We start from the raw sequence: 13,534 nt of genomic DNA, 5'->3' as shown, positions 1-13,534 counted from the left end.
AAAAAGTAGGCTTAGCACCAAATGACATCATGGTCCCAGGGCAGGCAGCAACCAACCACCCTGGCATCAAAGCACAAATATTTTGATCTAGCTAAAGATCTGCAGTCAAAAGATGACAGAAGAAAATTTCACATATTGGGGAAGTCATTCTGGCTTATACATTATTTAACTTAAACTTTATGCTGACCAGAGTGGTCTGTTTTTTGGACTATCAAACATGATTGTACACTTGCTTTAACCATTAAGGAAAGAATACATTTAGAAATCAAGATAGAGCTGGATGGCCATTGTGGACATGGTTTTAGACACATGCCTGTATTACTGTGAACCTGAATTTTCTGAACTGTATCAGAATCAAGGACACCACCATCCGTTCTCAAGACAGTATCTGCCAACTACAACATTAGAGTCTCAAGGTAACGGTGAAACCTTTCTCTTACTTAAGAATAGTAGTAACAAATGAAAGAGCTCAAGCTACAGCCTCTCAGAATAAAACACTAGATTCTTTATCCTGAATAGTACTCGACAATGAAATTGCTTTAGATTAGATTTTAGCAGAAAAAGGAGACAAATGCGTAGTGGCCAATAGCTCTTGTTTTGTATATGTTAATACCACATTACAAAATAAAACCTACTTAGATAAAATTAGGCAACTGGCTACAAGGCTAAAACAAGTCTCCCCAGAAGTGCCAGGTCCAGACTGTTTCTCAGGATTATTCTCCTGAATTCCTCAGGGAACAAGATCTGTTTGCCAAGGGTTATTAAATTTCTCGTTGTCGCTCCTCCACTTACTTTTAATTGGGTCTGTTGCACCAAAAGGGAGGACCAAGGGACTAAGTTCTTAATCATGAAAGACTCAGATCCAATACTTGGAACTCGGAATATTTCCAACTCAGTGCAGATTCCCCAAATTGAGGCAGGACTATGCCCTGTTTCAGCAGGAATTAGCTAGAGCAATCATTGCCTTGTTTCCTCAAAAATTTAGGGAAAGTTAAAACAGGAGTGGGGATTGAAACTGAATCCCCCTAAAACCAAGTCTCTTTACCAAGTTTTTGATTAATCTCTTCCCTTCGGACCTCAATCCTGTGCTAACTGAACACTGCTCAAGCAGAATCAGATGACTAAAACTGCTGTTTTCGATAACATCATTAATGTACTAAAATTGCTATTACAGACATCATCATTAATGTACAAACTCAGGTTGTTTCTCCAGGGCAAAAAGGAGCTAAGAAACTCCAGAGCCATGGACCACATGGCCAGAGAATCATATCCAGAGACATCCTGACTCCCGAAACTACATTAAGAAATGTCACAGAAACCTCACAAGATGATGATTAACCCCAGCTTCTTTGTTCTTCCCCTTTATTTAAAAACAAAACCAAACCCAAACTCAAAGACCAGGTTGGAGTGAATTGGAGGGCTTGCCTCCCACTCCTTTCCTGGATGCCCTGCATAAACCCTTACTTTGCTGCACACACTCACTGAGAGTTTGTTTTTCTTGGCTACGGGCACACGAATCCTTGCTGGTTATACAACTGTCCTGGAAACTTACAAAAATGGCATAACAAGGCAGAAGAATGTTCTAGATTAAAAAGAGACTAAAGAGACATAACAACCCAATGGAATGCATGGAACGTGATTCGATTCTGGACTTAAAATCTGCTATACAGGACATGTTTTTGGACAATTGGGGAAATCTAAATATGGACTGTTCTTTAGTTAGTTAGCTGGTTTCCAATTCTTAAGCAGTAGCAGAGCAGAACATACATCAGTCTTGTGGAAGGTACAAAAATTGGAGCTTAGTGCTTGCCAAAGGGGGAGGGGATCTGATAAGCACCTTAGGCTAAAGTTAAAGCTCTGAGAGGAATGCACCCTAGGGGAACAAGTGTATCAATCATCCCTCAAAGCAAATAAGACTGAATCTAATCAGCTCTGTTTTTATTTGGATGAAAGAATGTGTCCCCACTCTCACTGCCTGAAAAGTTAATCCACTTAGAGGAAGATAACACAATTTAAATGTTTAAGAATGCCTGCATCCAAAAAAGTACACAAACACTCCCTTCATTAAAAATTTAGCAGGCAAAAAAAAAAAAAATTTAGCAAGCATACGAGTAGATCTATTTGTACAAGTCTACTTGCACACATTAGATTTGTGGAATCTAATTGCATTGAATGATTCAAAGCTCTGAAACCAGCATCCTATGATTATTTTATCTACTTGAGAAGACAGCACTCTCATAGTTTTATAAGAGTTAACATCTATTGGGTATTTTCTTTGTGCCACACAACGTTCTAACGTGTTTTCATATATTTCCTTCAATCTTCACAGAAACCACGAGATGCAGGTCTATTGTTGATTAGGCTTTACAAACAAGGACTTTAAAGGACAGAGAACTTAACTAACTTGTTACAATTCATGGGATAACAAATGGCAAAATCAGGTTTGTACCCAGCTAGTCTGAATCCAAAGTTTGCTGTCCTAATTGCAATGGCATTAATTGTTATCAGCCTCTCCTCTGAGCTTGGGACTTGTATGTATTTACTTGTGAGCTCATCGTGAATGTCTTAAAGGATCTCTATACCTCCTAAATCAAACTGCTGATTTTATTCTCCCAAACTAACTCGCTGCAGTGTCACCCATCTTAGTAACTGGGAGCAACATCCATCCATGTTTAACAAGTCAGAAACTCAATCTCCTCCCATCAGTCCAAGTCAAGTTTTCCTCCTAAACATCTCTCATGTATGTCCTTGTTCCCATCTCTATCATCATCTCTCAGTTGGACAACTAGTAATTGATTCAATTCCCTGCCCCTTGCACTCCATTCTCCAGGATGGAGGAAGACGTATATTTTCAAATGCATAGCTAATCATGTCACACTCCCTTATCACACATCAATGGTTTCCTGCTTCCAGGTGAAAACCAAACCCCTCACAATAGCACTCAGCTTGTCATGAAACCCTGGCATACTTGTATTGCCTCATTTTTTCCTCTCACACTTTCTATGCCTACCATGCTGTGTTCTTTAGGTCTGTCATGCCAATTACACCTTTGCACAAACTGTTTTTCCACCTGGAAATTCTTCTCTCCTCTTTTATCCTAGTTAACTCTTACTCCTTTCTCAGATTCTAGATATTCTTCTTCAGGAAAATCTTTCCTGACCTCGCTGGCCAGGTCAATTCATCCTAGAATTAGCCCTCAAAGCCTTGTACCTTCCCTTTGTAAAAATCATCGTATTTGAATTTTTTTTCAGGGATTGTTGGACAAATATTTCCATCTCTAGAACAGGAGAGCAGTGATCCAACCTGCCTTCCCCCACTTTTTAATGAAAAATTTCAAACATGCACCAAAGAAGAAGATTGTTAACCTAAAAACAATAAAACAGCTAGTTATTTTACCTGCAAAACAGATTTCTTCAGGAGCACCAAAGAAGTGCAGTCCAGGACATGCAACTATGGTGAACCACATGCAAGTCCAGTAAAGAAAAGGAGAGGAAACTCTTTTATAGAGGAGAAGGGAAAGCTGGGAGAGGCTGTTATAAACAAGAAGTCCACTGGAGGAAACAGAGTTTAAAGTGTAGTGGATTTTCACTAGCTGAGCTGTTTCCAAGCAAAGAGAAAATCTTTCTTCCTCCTGCTGGCATCATAAAATAAGGTCACTTTTTGCCAGAGATGCAAGGTACATCTCTTCCTGTTGGGATCTATGAAAACAGCCAGTGGTACATGCATGAGAGCTCCCTCTTCTGGCCCTCCAACTTCATTTTCGTGAGGTTTCCCTTTATTAATTTTCACAAGAAAGAATAATATAAAGAACCCCTATGTACCTACTATCCCACTTTAATTATGAATATTCTAACATTCTTGCTTCATTTTTCCTCCTACTTATTTTTCTGGAGGATTTTAAATGAAAACTCAGGCATATTGTCATTTTTCTTATAAATATTCCAGAATGTATCTGTAACAGATAAGGACTTTAAAAACATAATCACAGGGCTTCCCTGGTGGCGCAGTGGTTGAGTGGTTGAGCGTCTGCCTGCCGATGCAGGGGACACGGGTTCTAATTAGTACAGACTCAATTAGTACCGAGAGTAATACTGCCGTGTTCTCCTTGATGCTACAAAAATTGTAAAACAAAAAGGGGGAAATGTAGTGGGATAACTCAGGACATGGAAAGGAGACATGACCCATGAGCCACCACCACCCCCCCGGCAAACCGGGGGCATGCGAATAAGCCAGAACTGTGAACAGTCCTGAATGCTTTGAGCTCCCCCCCGGCAAACCGGGGGCCTGCAAAAGAAGCATTGAGTGCTTTGGGCACTGATCCATGAGCGGTCCTCAGTCTAATGAGAGTGGTGGGAACGCAAGGAAATGTCCTTGTGCGACTTCAGTATAATCAGAATAATGGTGGGAACTTTGTGCGGTTCTTGCGCTCAAGGACGAAGCACGGCAGGTGCTCACGAAAGCCAATTATTGCTTGTATAACTAATAAAAACATAGGCTGCTGCTTTGGCACTTCTGAAATGTTAAGAAAACAAGTCTTAAAGTGTAAACCTAGATAATGCTTTAATAAAAGCTACCACAGCAGGACAGACGGCGCTGTTCTGCCTGAGCGAGCGGCAGCCCTCTACTGCTGCGCTTCGGCACAATTCATCTCGCGTGACGAGCTTACTCTCGGCCCTGTCCTAAGAAACTACAACACATATACAACGTAAATGCTACGCAAATCACTGTAAATGCCACGTAAATAACTGCCAGCATGCGGCGAATTCAAGTTTTGCTTTTCGGAACTTCCTGAAAAATTTTTTTTCAGATATTTTTGATCCACGGTTGGTTGAATCCATGAATGTGGAACCCTCGGATACTGAGGGATGACTATATAGGGAAAAAATGGTACTGCTGACCCTTCAACAACACAGGTTTGAACTGCGTGGGTCCACTCATATGTGGATTTTTTTCAATAAATACATACAACAGTGCTACATAATCCCCAGTTGGTTGAATCTGAGGATGGGGAACTGTGCACACAGAACCGCGGGTGCAGAGTGCCCACTGGAAAGTTACAGATTTTTTTTTTACTTTTATACTGATGTTTCTTTCTTTTTTTAACACCTTTATTGGAGAATAATTGCTTTACAGTGTTGTGTTAGTTTCTGCTGTAAAACAAAGTGAATCAGCTATATGTATACATATATCCCCATATCCACTCCCTCTTGCATCTCCCTCCCACCCTCCCTATCCCACCCCTCTAGGTGGTCACAAAGCACTGAGCTGATCTCCCCATGCTATGCGGCTGCTTCCCACTAGCTATCTATTTTACATTTAGTAGTGTGTATACGGCCATGCCACACTCTCACTTCATCCCAGCTTACCCTTCCCCCTCCCCGTGTCCTCAAGTCCATTCTCTACGTCTATGTCTTTATTCCTATCCTCCCCCTACGTTCATCAGAACAACTTTTTCTTTTTAGATTCCGTATATATGTGTTAGCATATGGTATTTGTTTTTCTCTTTCTTACTTCACTCTGTATGACAGACTCTAGGTCCATCCACCTCAAGACAAATAACTCAATTTTGTTTCTTTTTATGGCTGAGTAATATTCCATTGTATATATGTGCCACATCTCCTTTATCCATTCATCTGTTGGTGGACACTTAGGATGCTTCCATGTCCTGGCTATTGTAAATAGAGCTGCAGTGAACATTGTGGTACATGACTCTTTTTGAATTATGGTTTTTTCAGGGTATATGCCCAGTAGTGGGATTGCTGGGTCGTATGGTAGTTCTATTTTTAGTTTTTTAAGGAACCTCCATACTGTTCTCCATAGTGGCTGTATCAATTTACATTCCCACCAACAGTGCAAGAGGGCTCCTTTTCTCCACACCCTCTCCAGCATTTACCGTTTGTACATTTTTTGATGATGGCCATTCTGACCGGTGTGAGGTGATACCTCATTGTAGTTTTGATTTGTATTTCTCTAATGATTAGTGATGTTGAGCATCTTTTCATGTGTTTGTTGGCAATCTGTATATCTTCTTTGGAGAAATGTCTATTTAGGTCTTCTGCCCATGTTTGCACTGGGTTGTTTTTTTGACATTGAGCTGCATGAGCTGCTTGTATATTTTGGAGATTAATCCTTTGTCAGTTGCTTTGTTTGCAAATATTTTCTCCCATTCTGAGGGTTGTTTTTTGTCTTGTTTATGATTTACTTTGCTGTGCAAAAGCTTTTAAGTCTCATTAGGTCCCATTTGTTTATTTTTGTTTTTATTTCCATTTCTCTAGGAGGTGGGTCAAAAAAGATCTCGCTGTGGTTTATGTCATAGAGTGTTCTGCCTATGTTTTCCTCTCAGAGTTTTATAGTGTCTGGCCTTACATTTAGATCTTTAATCCATTTTGACACTCAGATTTTTGACTGCACAAGGGGTCAGCCCTCTCACCCCTCCTGCCCCCCGCCCAAGTTGCTCAAGGGTCAACTCTATAATAGGATTTGGTACTATCCAGGGTTTCAGGCATCCATTGGGGGTCTTGGAACATAACCCCTGTTGCTAAGGGGGACTGCTATATATCTTTTCCAGTTACACTTTTCATTTCCTTTGAAGAAATACCCAGAAGTGGAATTGCTGGATCCTATGGTACTTCTATTTTCCTTTTTATGAGAAAACTCCATACTGCTTTCCATAGTGGTTGCACCAATTTTCTCTCAACACTAAATATTTCACTCCACTTGCCTCTTGCTTGCATGGTTTCTAAGGAGAAGTTAGATGTAATTCTTATTTTTGCTCCTCTATAGGTGTTTTTTTTCCTATGGCATCTTTCAGAATTTTTTATCTTTGATTCTCTGTAGTATGAACATGATGTGCCTAGATACAGGACTTTTGTTTTATTGTTCTGGGGGTGTTTGGGGGAGGAATTTATCCCACTAGGTGTTCTCTGAGCTTCCTGGATCTGTAGTTTGGTGTTTCACATGAATTTGGGGAAATTCTCAGCCGTTATTACTTCAAATATTTCCTCTGTTCCTTTCTCTCTTCTCCTTCTGGTATTCCCATTAAGCATATATAATACACCTTTTGCAGTTGTCCCACAGTTTTTGGATATTCTGTTCTGGGTTTTTTCTTTCTTTCAGTCCTTTTTCTCTTTGTTTTTCAGTTTTGGAAGTTCCTATTGACATATCCTCTAGCTCAGAGATTCCTTCTTAGCTATATCTAATCTACTAATGGGCTCATCAAATGCATTCTTCATTTATGTAAGTTTTTTTAGTCTCTAGCATTTCTTTTTTATTCTTTCTTAGAATTTCCATCTCTCTGCGTATATTACCCATCTGTTCTTCTTCCTTAGAGCCCTTAGCGTAACTTTGTAGTAAGTTTTGAAATTGAATTGTCTGAATCTTTTGTTCTTTCTTCAGAATATTTTGGCCCTTTGGTTTGCCTTTCACTTCCATATGAATTTTAGGATCAGTTTTTCCATATCTGCCCACAAAGGCCACTAGCATTCTCATAGGGATTGCACTGAATCTTCAAATTGCACTGGAAAGTATTGCTACCTTAACAATATTTATAATTATCAATAATACTAACAACATTAAGTCTTCCACCCCATGAAGATGGAATGTCTTTTCGTTTATTGAGGTCGGTTGTCTGTAATTTCTTTCAACGGTGTTTTGTCATTTTCAACGTAGAAGTCTTGCACCTCCTTGGTTAGACTTACGCCTAAGGATTGTATTCTTTTTTATGCTATTCTAAAAGAATTGGTTTCTTAATTTCCTTTACAGATTGTTTATTCCTAAGGTACAGAAATAGGGAAGAATGCTCAGAGGGCCTGAAGATGACAAAAGCAACCAGCTTTCCTTTATGTATGGAGCATCTGGGAAATTGTGGGAATGCAGGGTCCCCAGAAACTTAGGAATTCATCAGGTCCAGAGATTGTGGTTTATCTGTCTCCAGAGGACCTCAGTCAGGAGGGGTCTGGAAGGATGTGGGCCCAGCTTCCTAGGTCACACTTCAGAACCCCGGAAAGCTTCTAGGTCTTCCTAAGTGAGAGGAGACAGAAACCAGGAAAGCCATGTACCAGGGTTTAAGTCATGTCTGCCTGAACACCTGACGTTCAGCTCCTGAGTTCAAACATCCCTCTAGGGCTGATTTCATCCTTGACTCATCAGTATCAAGTTCCCTTTGCCAATAACATCATTCTCTGGTCCTCTCAGCGTCACATAGGGTTCATACTGGAATATCTGTTGTGTATAAAGGTGTATTAGTGTGGGTTCATACTGGAATATCTGTTGTGTATAAAGGTATATTAGTGTAAGAGGTAGTAATGGTTAAATTTAAGTGTCAACTGGACTGGGCCATGGGGTGCCAAGGTACTTTGGTTACATATTATTCTCAGTGCGTCTGTGAGAATGTTTCTGGACGAGATTAACCTTTGAACTGATGGCTTGAGTAAGGGAGATTGCCCTCCCTAATGTGGGTGGACTTCATCCAGTCACCTGAAGACCTGAAGAGAACAAAACAGCTGACCTTGCCTAGATCAGCTAGGCAAAAATCAGGGAGGATTTTTCCTGCCTTCAGAATGGAACTGAAACATTGCCTCTTCCTGGGCCTCATGACTTCAGACTGGAACTACATTATTTATTTATTTTTGGCAGCACCGAGCAACTTGCAGGACCAGAGATTGAACCCGCGCCCTCAGCAGTGAAAGCGAGGAGTCCTAACCATTGGACCACCAGGGAATTCCCTGGAACTACGTCATTGACCCTCCTGGGTCTGCAGCTTGCTGACTCACCCTGAAGATCTTGGGACTTGTCAGCCTCCATAATCATGTAAACCAATTCCTTATAAAAAATCTCCTTATATATATAATTATGTATGTGTGTGTACACACATATATAAACACACACACTCACACCCTATTGGTTTTGTTTCTCTAGAGAACCCCGACTAATACTTGGGTCCAATAATTATTTGTGGGTGAATAAACAAGGGAAAAGAAGCTCACATACAAAGTTGTATCCCTCCCTTACACGTCCCCAAACCTGTCCATCTTCTTCATAACATCCTGAGACACTCTCACTCTGTCTCTATTTCAGGGACAGCACTTGAGATTTTGACCACCTGGGCCCTTCCCAAACCACACTCCTCATTCCATACTTGGGACAACTTTCCCTTTGTGCCAAATATGCCCTTGATGTCTTCCCTATGAGCAAGGACCAAGTCCTGGTTCATACTAGGAAGATTTTATTATCATTAGCATAAGTGTGGCAACAGGGGGATATCCTGACATCTTCTGGGAGCTGCTCTGATCCTGCACATTATAAAAGAGTATAACGGGGTGGATATTTTCATTGCAAGATCTCCTGCCCCTCAACATACTTCCACTGAAGTAAGCACAATATCTCCCTTCACCTCCAGCATTTTTACAGACTATGAGGGCAGGCGGTGGGCAAAGACGTAGGTGGACTTGTTATTCACAAACACCTAAGGAAAGAGATATACTTCTTGTGAGTGCAGAACAATTAGGCCTCCTCCTTCCCTTTCCTCTTTTCACTGCCTGTAAAAATTCTTTACTCCGTAAAATCAAAGCAGTTCAAGTATCTCCTTCTCCAGGAAATCCTGCCATGACACTGCTGTAGGGAATCATCCCCCAGTGTCCACTTCCTTGCCTCCAGAGCTCCACATCCCTGCTTTACCCTGATGACAGTGGGCCTGCACTTCTCCCTCCGCATTCCTGATTGTCCATGAGAGCAAGAGGCATATGGGATTCAGCTCTGAATCTCTGCTTGCACAGCATACATGGTAGTGCTCAAAAAGTTGTGTTCAATGATTTTCAATGCATAGGAGATATGTTTTCTGCCCTGAAGCACGGAGGACTGGGGGAGAATTGGCCTGTGACATGAGTGTCTTTGATAAGGAAGAGATGTGGTCAGTAGGGATTGAGAGATTTGATGTTTGAGCTGCAACTACAAACCTGGCACATTTTTGTTAAGACAAGATAAGCATCAGACCAGGAGGTAAACTTTTGTGGTTTAGCCCTATGAGGAGGAAAGGACGTGGCAGCACATATCGAATTGGTGTGCTAAAGATGGGCTTAAGAAGATGTGCTGTGTATGTGTGTGTGTATATATATGCACACATACAAATAAAATGGAATGTTACTCAGCCATAAAAAAGAACGAAATATTGCCATTTGTAGCAACATGAATGGACCTAGAGAATATTATACTTGGTAAAGTTAAATCAGAGAAAGACCAATATGTTACGGATGTTACGGAAAAACCCGAATGAACTTTTTGGCCAATCCAACATGCTATCATTTTCATGTGGAATCTAAAATAAAATAGAAATGAATGTATATACAAAATAGAAACAGATTCACAGACATAGAAAATAAACTTACAGACACCAAAGGGGAAAAGGGGGGGGGGTCATAAATTAGCAATATGCTAATAACAGATAGAAACTACTAGATATAAAGTAGATAAGCAACAAAGATTTACTGTATAGCACAGGTAACTATATTCAATATCTTCTAATAACCTATAATGGAAAATAATCTGAAAATAAATAAGTGAAGATAGAAATATACAGTTGAATCACTTTGTTGTATACCTGAAACTAACACAATAATGTAAATCAACTAAACTTCAATTTTAAAAAGCACATGTGGCCTTCCCTGGTGGCACAGTGGTTAAGAATCCACTTGCCAGTGCAGGGGACACAGGTTCAAGCCCTGGTCCAGGAAGATCCTACATGCCACAGAGCAACTAACGCCGTGTGCCACAACTACTGAGCCTGCACTCTAGAGCCCACGAACCACAACTACTGAGCCCGAGTGCTACAACTACTGAAGCCCGCACGCCTAGAGCCTGTGCTCTGCAACAAGAGAAGCCACCGCAATGAGAAGCCCGTGCACTGCAACAAAGAGTAGCCCCCGCTCGCTGCAACTAGAGAAAGCCCGCGTGCAGCAACGAAGACCCAACTCAGCCAAAAATAAATAAATTTGTTTAAAAAATAGAAAGCACATGTATTAAAACTACAAAACAAGGCTTCCCTGGTGGCACAGTGGTTGAGAGTCCACCTGCCGATGCAGGGGACACGGGTTAGTGCCCCGCCCGGTCCAGGAAGACACCACATGCCACGGAGCGGCTGGGCCCGTGAGCCATGGCCGCTGAGCCTGCGCGTCCGGAGCCTGTGTTCTGCAACGGGAGAGGCCACAACAGTAAGAGGCCCACGTACCGCAAAAAAAAAAACAAAAAAAAAACAAAAAATTGGTGTGTTGACATCAGATCAGATCAGATCAGAGTTGGACTCTGTTTCTCCACAGCAGCCCCACCACAGCCATGGTGCTCCACGCCCCTCACCCTTAGGGCCCACACACCTGGTATTCATTCTCCAGCACCAAAAGTCGAAGCTCAAATGGCTGCCCACGGCTTCCCTGGCACAAAAGGGTCAGAAGAAGCTATCTCTTCCTCTCCCCATCCCCCTTTCATGGAGGCTGTTCATCACCATCATGTTGTTCGTGTAGACTCAGAAATGGAATGCGACGTTGCTGCCTCTCTCAGGACACATGCACAAATCCACCACAAATTCTGGGTTCTTTCTGCAAAGACAAGAGAATGGCTCCCTCATCCAGGCCTTTACTGAAGAAAACAACCTCCTCAGGGACAAACACAGTCCTTCTCTCTCTCTCTTTCCCTCCCTCCCTCTCTCCTTCCCCTTCCCCCACCCTCTTTCTCAAAATATATACCTTTCTTACTTTGCCATCTCTCTCTCTCTTTCTCTTTCTCTCTCTCTCTCTCTCTCTCTCTCTCACACACACACAGGAAGGAAATTCCCGCCTGCAGTGTAATCTCACACTTTTGCATGAGCCACCTCAGCTCATTCTGGTGATTAAAGAAGACCAAAATGTTTCCAATGAGTGTTCCCCAAAATGCTAACACTCTCCCCTTGTGCTTCACCCTCCATCACACAAAAACTGGGATCTACTCACCCAGAGGGACACAGAAGATCTGCCTTGATCTTCACCGTATAACCCACAGTAAGGGAAACAGACTGCCAGTAGGGGTTCGTCTATGGAAGAGATGGATACATTGGTGAGTGACAGGCCAGTGTTTTCTCTCCCACACTGTTGCCCAGGGAGAATCAGGACATATAACATGGTTTTCTCTTGCAGCTCAGAGACATTAGCAGACCTCCAACAAGGAGACATTAATCTGAGTCCAGACATGCGCTCAGAGGCACAGATACACATATTACATACAAACACCTCCAAATCCAGAGAAAAAATATACAAAAGGACAATTAAGCAAATCCAACGATTCCCACTGACACACATATGTACACATTCTCTTTCCCATTCTCTACCAGTATTCATTCAATGATTTGTTCCCAGGTGACCTGGCACAAGAAGCAGAGGTAACCAGATTCCTTCTTCCCATCCTTTATACCAAGGATTCCATAGTCTCCAGTTGGGTCTTTCTTCCCTATTGAAACTGTTGTGTGCGAGTCTGTCTGGAGAAGGTGCCCTAGAAATGCTGTTAGGAGGTGGGTCACCCCTGATCCTTTTGCTCAGGCTATAGAGCCCTGCCTGCTATTCTTTTGAAATTTCTGACTCCAAAAGTGTATTCAGTCCACACTATCCAAAGTCCACTGTGATAATAAGAAGCAGCTTCTAACTGGAGATGCTGATATGCTTAATCTAAGTGCAGTTCTAGGTGTCTACGGATAAGCCACAATGATAAAATTATAACGAAGAGCTCCCTGGCTACCCTACTTCATAAATATAGCATGGTGCCTAACCCATGCTATATGCAACTGACTCTTTCTCTGACATCAAATCTATTCCAGAATCTTTGCTGGCAATTTCCCTATTCACCCTAGACTTGGAGGAACACACCACCTGGATAAGGATCCCAGCTCTGCCACTGTGGGACCTTATTAAGGAAATTTAACCTCTGCTAGACCCATTCTTCTTATATGTAAAATATTTGATGAACATAATCCCAAATCAAAGGGTTGGTAGTAAAGCAATCAGAGGGATCCATCCATTTATCTATTCATCCATTTATCCATTCATTTGACAATTGCTTATTGAGTGACTAACTGGCAGCAGGCTTTGTACTATTTGCATAAATGGAAAAGAACAGATAAAAATCTTGCTCCATGGAGCTTATACTCCAGTTGGAAAATATATGCAGTAACTTTTAAAATATAATACACAAGCAAAATATATAATGTATCAGAAGGGGATAAGTGTCTCGAAAAAGATGTTGGTGGACTTCCCTGGTGACACAGTGGTTACGAATCTGCCTGCCAGTGCAGGGGACACGGGTTCAAGCCGTGGTCCGGGAAGATCCCACATGCCATGGAGCAGCTAAGCCCGTGCACTGCAACTACTGAGCTTGCGCTCTAGAGCCCGCGCACCACAACTACTGAGGTCCACACACCTAGAGCCTGGGCTCCACAACAAGAGAAGCCACCACAATGAGAAGCTCGCGCACTGCAACGAAGAGTAGCCCCCGCTCGCCGCAACTAAAGAAAGCCTGCACG

At 41.9% G+C, this 13,534-nt stretch overlaps 1 pseudogene; it reads right to left on the bottom strand.

Moving 5' to 3' along the window:
- Nucleotides 1-9,349: 9,349 nt before the first annotated feature.
- On the bottom strand, nucleotides 9,350-12,076 carry LOC101279388 (galectin-16-like; annotated as a pseudogene).
- Between the last annotated feature and the right edge of the window lie 1,458 nt (nucleotides 12,077-13,534).

Source organism: Orcinus orca, chromosome 20, assembly GCF_937001465.1.
Source record: "Orcinus orca chromosome 20, mOrcOrc1.1, whole genome shotgun sequence".
Lineage (NCBI taxonomy): Eukaryota > Metazoa > Chordata > Mammalia > Artiodactyla > Delphinidae > Orcinus > Orcinus orca.
The sequence above is the reverse complement of the archived record's forward strand: the minus strand, read 5'-3'. Positions and strand labels throughout refer to the sequence as shown.